Source organism: Ornithorhynchus anatinus, chromosome 9 (genome assembly GCF_004115215.2).
Source record: "Ornithorhynchus anatinus isolate Pmale09 chromosome 9, mOrnAna1.pri.v4, whole genome shotgun sequence".
In the NCBI taxonomy this organism is placed as follows: domain Eukaryota; kingdom Metazoa; phylum Chordata; class Mammalia; order Monotremata; family Ornithorhynchidae; genus Ornithorhynchus; species Ornithorhynchus anatinus.
Window position 1 is genome coordinate 26,684,950 of NC_041736.1, and position 7,985 is coordinate 26,692,934.

Genomic DNA, 7,985 nt, shown 5'->3' on the forward strand with positions numbered 1-7,985 from the left:
GTAGGGTTTTGAAGAGGGGAAGAGAATTAGTTTGGTGGAGGCGAGGAGGGAGGGCGTTCCAGGACCGCGGGAGGATGTGGCCTGGGGGACGTCGGCGGGATAGGCGAGAACGGGGGACGGTGAGGAGGTGGGCAGCAGAGGAGTGGAGGGTGTGGGGTGGTCAATAGAAAGAGAGAAGGGAGGAGAGGTAGGAAGGGACAAGGTGATGCAGAGCCTTGAAGCCTAGAGTGAGGAGTTTTTGTTTTGTGTGGGGGTTGAGAGGCAACCACTGGAGGTTTTTAAGAAGGGGAGTGACATGCCCAGAGCGTTTCTGCAGGAAGATGAGCCGGGCAGCGGAGTGAAGAATAGACTGGAGCGGGGCGAGAGAGGAGGAAGGGAGATCAGAGAGAAGGCTGACACAGTAGTCTAGCCGGGATATTACGAGAGCCCGTAGCAGTAAGGTAGCCGTTTGGGTGGAGAGGAAAGGGCGGATCTTGGCGATATTATAAAGGTGAGACGGGCAGGTTTTGGTAACGGATCGGATGTGTGGGGTGAACGAGGGAGCCGAGTCAAAGATGACACCGAGGTTGCGGGCCTGAGAGACAGGAAGGATGGTTGTACCATCCACGGTGATAGGGAATTCAGGGAGAGGACCGGGCTTGGGAGGGAAGATGAGGAGCTCAGTTTTGGTCATGTTGAGTTTTAGGTGGCGGGCAGACATCCAGGTAGAGACGTCCTGGAGGCAGGAGGAGATACGAGCCTGAAGGGAGGGGGAGAGGACAGGGGCAGAGATGTAGATCTTCATTCATTCAATAGTATTTATTGAGCGCTTACTATGTGCAGAGCACTGTACTAAGCGCTTGGGATGAACAAGTCGGCAACAGATAGAGACAGTCCCTGCCGTTTGACGGGCTTACAGTCTAATCGGGGGATACGGACAGACAAGAACAATGGCAATAAACAGCGTCAAGGGGAAGAACATCTCGTAAAAACCGATGGCAACTAAATAGAATCGAGGCGATGTACAATTCATTAACAAAATAAATAGGGTAACGAAAATATATACAGTTGAGCGGACGAGTACAGTGCTGTGGGGATGGGAAGGGAGAGGTGGAGGAGCAGAGGGAAAAGGGGAAAATGAGGCTTTAGCTGCGGAGAGGTAAAGGGGGGATGGCAGAGGGAGTAGAGGGGGAAGAGGAGCTCAGTCTGGGAAGGCCTCTTGGAGGAGGTGATTTTTAAGTAAGGTTTTGAAGAGGGAAAGAGAATCAGTTTGGCGGAGGTGAGGAGGGAGGGCGTTCCAGGACCGCGGGAGGACGTGACCCGGGGGTCGACGGCGGGATAGGCGAGACCGAGGGACGGCGAGGAGGTGGGCGGCAGAGGAGCGGAGCGTGCGGGGTGGGCGGTAGAAAGAGAGAAGGGAGGAGAGGTAGGAAGGGGCAAGGTGATGGAGAGCCTTGAAGCCTAGAGTGAGGAGTTTTTTGTTTGGAGCGGAGGTCGATAGGCAACCACTGGAGTTGTTTAAGAAGGGGAGTGACATGCCCAGATCGTTTCTGCAGGAAGATGAGCCGGGCAGCGGAGTGAAGAATAGACCGGAGCGGGGCGAGAGAGGAGGAAGGGAGGTCAGAGAGAAGGCTGACACAGTAGTCTAGCCGGGATATAACCAGAGCCCGTAATAGTAAGGTATTTGTATTTGTTAAGTGCTTATTTTGTGCCCGGCATTGATGGAGATATAAGGTAATTGGATCAGAACACGGTCCCTGTCTCCCAGAGGACTCCCATCCCCATTTTAAAGATGAGGTAACTGAGGCCCAGAGAAGTTATTAAGTGACTTGCCTAGGGTCACACAGCAGACAAGTGGAAAGGTAAGAATTAGAACCCATGTCTTTATGACTCCCAGGCCCGTGCCCTATCCATTAGGCCACTCTGCTCTCCGACCAAAGCCAGTTGAAGCCTCGGGCAGGCCTGATGGTTTTCTGGGATTCAGTGGTTCTACCATGGTCTGGCTTTAGCTTTGGCCAAGTGGCTGTCCGGCCTGGCTCCGGAGGTTCGGTCTCTAGAGAGACTGGAGCTGGGAAAGCTGCCACGGTGGGGACCGGATGCCTGCAGCCGAGAGAGAGCTGGGTGTGGGGGGGGGGGCGTGATAGGGAGGAGGGATAAGTGGTGGTGAGGTCCTGGGGTCATCCTTCCTTGCGCACGGTGGTGGGGCCGGGATTTCCCCTCTTCTAATCTGATGGTGTTTTACAGCCATGTGCTTCTCCTTGGGCTCTTTTCCTCACTCCAGAGTCTTCAGCCTGCAAGAGTCTTTGGGTGTGAGGAAGCATTTTCTCTGGGAAGAGGCGAGCTGAATGATTTGCTTTTGGGAATATTGCTCTTCCATCGGGGGCGCTAACAGTGGGCCTCCAGGACCCAGTGCTGTAAGGGGATCATGGACCCCAAGTGCTTCTCCAGAAAGCTGCCGATCTTGGGGCCAAGGAGAGGGGGCCGGCAGGGGAGCGTGGTTTCCCACGGCGAGGTCTCAGGCCTGGGGGAGGCGTTCGTTCCATGTCCTTGCGAGCTTCCTTAATAAGATCCCCCCATTCCGTGTCCAGAGCGAGGGAATCCTGGCTCCGGGTGCTATTGATCCTTCTCCACTAGCTGCAGAGGTTCAGACCTCTGGTCTTTAGGGAGAAAGCAGGGCCCTTGAACTACAGGGATATTTGGCTGATGAGGTGTTGCTAGGCCGAGAGCCAGACTCCCAGGAAGGGTAAGCTCCTGACTCCAGGCCTTAGAGGGAAGACGCTCCAGGAAGAATCACCCTCCCCGTGCCAGAAGGGGATGGTGGGGACATGGAGCAGGGGGGGATTGTCCTCAGAGAACATTTGGGTGTGCTGAATGATGTATTGGCAGGCAACACAGTCGGGTTTGCCATAGGATGTGTCCAAGTTGCGCCTGTAAAAGAAGCTCCCCTCTTTCCAGGTGAGGGGAGATTCCCCGTCACCAACGGACCAAATGCTGGTGCTCTGAGCCCTCGTCGACTGGCTCTTGGCTTCATTCTCCTCTCGGGTGGGATCACCATCCTTTCAAACACCAGGTCTAGCCAGGGAACACAGCTGACAGAATGGATACCAAGGATTTGCCCATAGCTGGAGATTAGGGACCGGGATTTGAACAGCACTGAGGTGGCCACAGCCAGGATCAGCATTAGGGTCTGTGTTAGGGTCTGAGCAGCAAAGGGGTCGAGGGGGTTGTTCGAGGGAGAGGAGTTGGAAGGGAGACTGGGGCGGGGCCAGGACACAGAGGAAAAAAATCCCCTTCCCCAGGGACCTTTTCGGGCCAAGTCAGATGCCTCTTTCTCTGAGCAGGACACAGCCCTCCCTAGTGGAAAGTTCAATGTCCTGGGCATCAGGGGACGAGAGTACTAATAATAATAATGATGGTTTTTATTAAGTGCTCACTATGTGCCAAGCACTGTTCTAAGCACTGGGGTAGATAGGAGGTTATCAGTCTTCATCACAGTCTCCATCCCCATTTTACAGATGAGGTGAGGCACAGAGAAGTTAGGTGACTTGCCCAAAGCCCAGACAAGAGCACAGGATCGGGACTCTGAGGACATGAGTTCTCATCCTGGCTCCACCACTTGTCTGCTCTGTGACCTTGGGAGAGTCACTTAACTTCTCTGTGCCTCAGTTACCTCATCTGTAAAACAGGGATTAAGACTGTGAAACCCATGAGGGGCAGGGACTGTGTTCAACCTGATTAACTTGTATCTACTCCAGTGCTTAGGAGAGTGTTTAGCACAAAGTAAGCACTTAACAAATATCATTATTATTATTATTATCTACCCCAGTGCTTAGTACTGTGCCTGGAACATAGTAAGTGCTTAAAAAATACCATTAAAAAAAATTCAAGGCTTCCAACAGCTGGTTCTCTCTGGCCTCTTGGCATTTTCCACCCTGATACTGTTAATATTCTTTCTCCTCCTGATTCAGAAAACTCTTTCATTTCCTAAAGTTGGGTCTGTGGTCAATCTGTGAAATCTCTTTCCCTCTCTGTCAATTCACAGTCCCAGTTGCGAGGAATCGAGAGAACCCCCCAGACTGGAAAGGAGAAGGGACCCTGGTCCTGACCTTTGAACTTTGCAGAACGTGAGGTCAAGTTTGCCGCTTTTAGGGAGTCCCGAGCACCGCCTCCCATTCGCTCGCCAGCTGTCACAACATGTGTGCCCCGTCACAGTGTCTGTCCCCGACACCGTATCCACGTGACCCTCCGTAATCCCAAATCACACCTGTTAGGGTGGCAGGTCACACCTGTGAGGTTCGGAGGCATATGGTGCTGACACATTTAAAGTTTCGGTAATTCAAACTCTATGCAGGAGCAGGAGGATGGGGCAGACCGGTTAGTTACTGGCGTAGCACAGCAATGAATGAAACACAAGGAGGATGGGCGCTGGGAGTCAGAAGGTCATAGGTTCTACTCCCGGCTCCGCCGTTTCGTCTGCTGTGTGACCTTGGACAAGTCACTTCACTTCTCTGTAAAACAGGAATTTTACAGTGGGACAGGGATGGCGTCCAACCCAATTTCTTTGTATCCACCTATGCGCTTAGGACAGTGTGTGGCACATAGTAAATGCTTAACAAATACTATAATTATTATTACTATTATTATCAGGACATCTGCAGGCATAGCAGAGATGGACAATGAGACTGCAAGGCCGCAGCCTCCAGGAGAAATATTAAAAATAACTATAGATATCTTAGAATCTCCCCAGACCACTCAGAGGTGAGGAAGGCCACTTTCAGGGAGGAAGTGGGGAGGGGTAGAGGATGTTGGAGGGGGTAAAAGAGGGATTGGAGGCAACAATCTTGGCTTTAAGGGTCCGTGCACCACTGTGGGCTGAGCCAGCAAACTGGGTTGCTTTGGTCCTCTCAGTGTGTCATCTCGTTCTTGAACCTGCCCCCTCCTACCTCACCTTCCTTCTCTCCTTCTACAGCCCAGCCCATACGCTCCAACCCTCTGCCACTCACCTCCTCGCTGTGCCTCGTTCTCGCCTGTCCCACTGTCGACCCCTGGCCCACGTCCTACCTCTGGCCTGGAACACCCTCCCTCCTCACGGCCACCAAACTAGCTCATTTCCCCCCTTCAAAGCCCTACTGAGGCCTTCCAGATGAGCCCCCCTTTTCCTCTGCTCCTCCTCCCCTTCCCATCTCCCCTAATCCCTCCCTCTGCTCTACCCCACCTCCCCACCCCACCACACATATATGCATATATGTACATATCTATTATTCCATTAATTTTATTAATGATGTGTATACATCTATAATTGATTTATAATGATGCTATTGATGGCTGCCTACTTATTGACTTGTTTTGTTTCGTTGTCTGTCTCCCCCCTTCTAGACCGTGAGCCTGTGGTTGGGTAGGGACTGTCCCTGTCTGGAGCTGAATTGTACTTTCTAAGCTCTTAGTACAGTGCTTTGCCCAAAATAAGCGCTCAGTAAATACAATTGAATGAATAAATTGAATTGGTAATTATACAAGGGAGATGGGTGGGTTACTTCCCTTTTTGGGGTGGGTCTCCCCAAACCAGGAACTCTAGTATGTTGTTGGCGGGAGGCAGTTGTCGGCAACACCCTCAAGTCACGCCTGCATCCCTGGAACTCATTCTTCCACCCTGGGTAGTCTCAGAGCCCAGGTGAGGGCTCATGTATGGGGGTTGAAAAGAGAAGAAATAGATCCCATTTTCTTTGGATCCTTGGCGTGTTTTTGGCTCAGCCTCCAAACTAGAAACCAATGAATGGGTTGCTTAAGTTCCTGGAGAGGGGTGGGTACTGCCTCTTCCTGCTATTCTCTTTCTGTGACCAGCAGAGAAGGGAAAATAGCCTCCTGAGAGCGACTGACACCTGCCTTCCCCTTGCTTTCTCTTTCCAAGATCATTAGAAGCCCCCACTATTGCTTCAGGATTCTAGGGCTGAACCTGAGCCTTTAGTTTAGGGTGGCTCCCACAGGTCCTGGTCCGATGCCCCCTGAGAGCAGGCAGAGGGGACTCCGGGGTCCCAGGCCATGGCTTGGCGTTCTGTCCAACAAGAGGGGAAGGAAGGATGGTACCTTTATCCACTGTGTCCTTTGGTGGACATAACACAAGAAGGGAGCAGCATGCTTAGCAGAGGTTCAGGCCAGAAGGCAAAAACACTTTTTTTCCTCTCTTTTTATAGTCCCTTCTCCCCACTCCAACCTCTGGCCAGCACTCCTTTGGACTTCGGTCTCCTGGAAGGAGATTTTCTTTTCATTCTACGTGGTTTTTGATCCCTGGCTCTGTTCCAGGAGACTTGGGGTGGGGGCCGAGCAGGAAGATTAAGTATGAGAGCTGACCTGGACTGGAGGAAGAAAAGTCTGGATGACATATTCCCAGAGAGCCGGTCTCTGGCATGGGCAACTCCCAAGGTTCCAGGATGCATAACACCTGTCCACGGGCTAAGGAGGCCCTGTCCAGAGACCGCTGCTGAGGACGGGACAATGACACTCACTCGAGGCCCTGAATACCTGCTGCAACGGATGCGTGAGTATGGGAAAGTGAAGGAGAGAGAATGGAGATTGGGAGAGAGTGGGCAGGGGAAGCTTACCGTTCTCCGAAGCCCTACAAACCTAAAGATGTGGATTTCGCTTTACTTCTTTCACCGTCCACTGTGGCCCCCCCCAAATCTGCAGGAGGAAGAGACGTGTGAAGCCCGCACAGAGAGGGGCCACTGTAGGGTCCCTAGGATGGCAATGATTGGGAACAGAAAGGCTTCCAGAAAAACCCACTCTGCTCAGAAGTGGCACGCCTTTCTCGGCCCTGCCAGGCCCAGTGACTGGGTCTGAGAGGTACCATATTTACCATATTCGCCACTGAGCCAGGAACAAATGCCCCAGAGTGGTGTTCCAAAGACAGCCAAGTCACAAGGGGAGGGGGCTTGTCTTGGGTGAGGAAGGGGAGCTCATCTTGTGTGTGTGGGGGGGGTGCTGTAGAGGGAGGAGTAAGGAGGAGAGAGCTCAGCAGGGAAGGGGAGTGTGACGGTTTCTTCGGGGGAGCGTGACTCTTGTGAGGGCCAGTTCTGGAAGGAATAATAATAATAATGTTGGTATTTGTTAAGTGCTTACTATGTGCCGAGCACTGTTCTAAGTACTGGGGTAGACACAAGGGAATCAGGTTGTCCCACGTGGGGCTCACAGTCTTAATCCCCATTTTACAGATGAGGTAACTGAGGCACCGAGAAGTTAAGTGACTTGCCCAAAGTCACACAGCTGACAAACGGCCGAGCCAGGATTTGAACCCATGATCTCTGACTCCAAAGCCCCTGCTCTTTCCACTGAGCCACGCTGCTTCTCTAAGAACGGGTGAGGGAGGCTAACAAAGACCCTAACACTACTCTTGGCTCATCAGCTATGGTCAGATCCCAGAATCCACCCCGAAAGCTGTGGTCCCCGGCTAGACATGATGGTAGGAGGGGTGGTCATCGCACCAGTGGGGAGAATGAAGCCAGGTTCCAGCTGACGAAGCCCCAGAGTGCCAGAGCCCAGTCTATCGGTGACCAGGAATCTGTTTCCCCTCAGCTGGAAATTCTTTTATGGGTGGCTCCCACAGGTAGAGCAGGGCAGGCCGTTCCAAGGGGAGAGTGACTTCAGCAACAGGAGGCTGGTTTGGGAGGGAGCAGGTGCTGGATGGATGGATGGATGGATGGATGGATGGATGGATGGATGGATGGATGGATGGCAGAGCAGAGAGTTTCTGCTGGGGCGGAAGACTCCTAAGGTGATTAAGACCGTGGCAGGAGGGGGTGCCCCTCTCAGGGTGGACCTGGAGAGTTTCCGGTCCTCCACCAGTCTCGACTACAGGAGGGAGAGTCAAGCAGAGGCCTACCCATTCCATTACTAGCTCGGGCGGTGGCTAGTGAGGGGAAGGCCATCTGCTACGGGTCAAAACTCACCCATGCTGGGCAGCGGCAGCACGGGAGAGAGTCGAGGGCAGAGACTCAAGTTGACTGCATGGA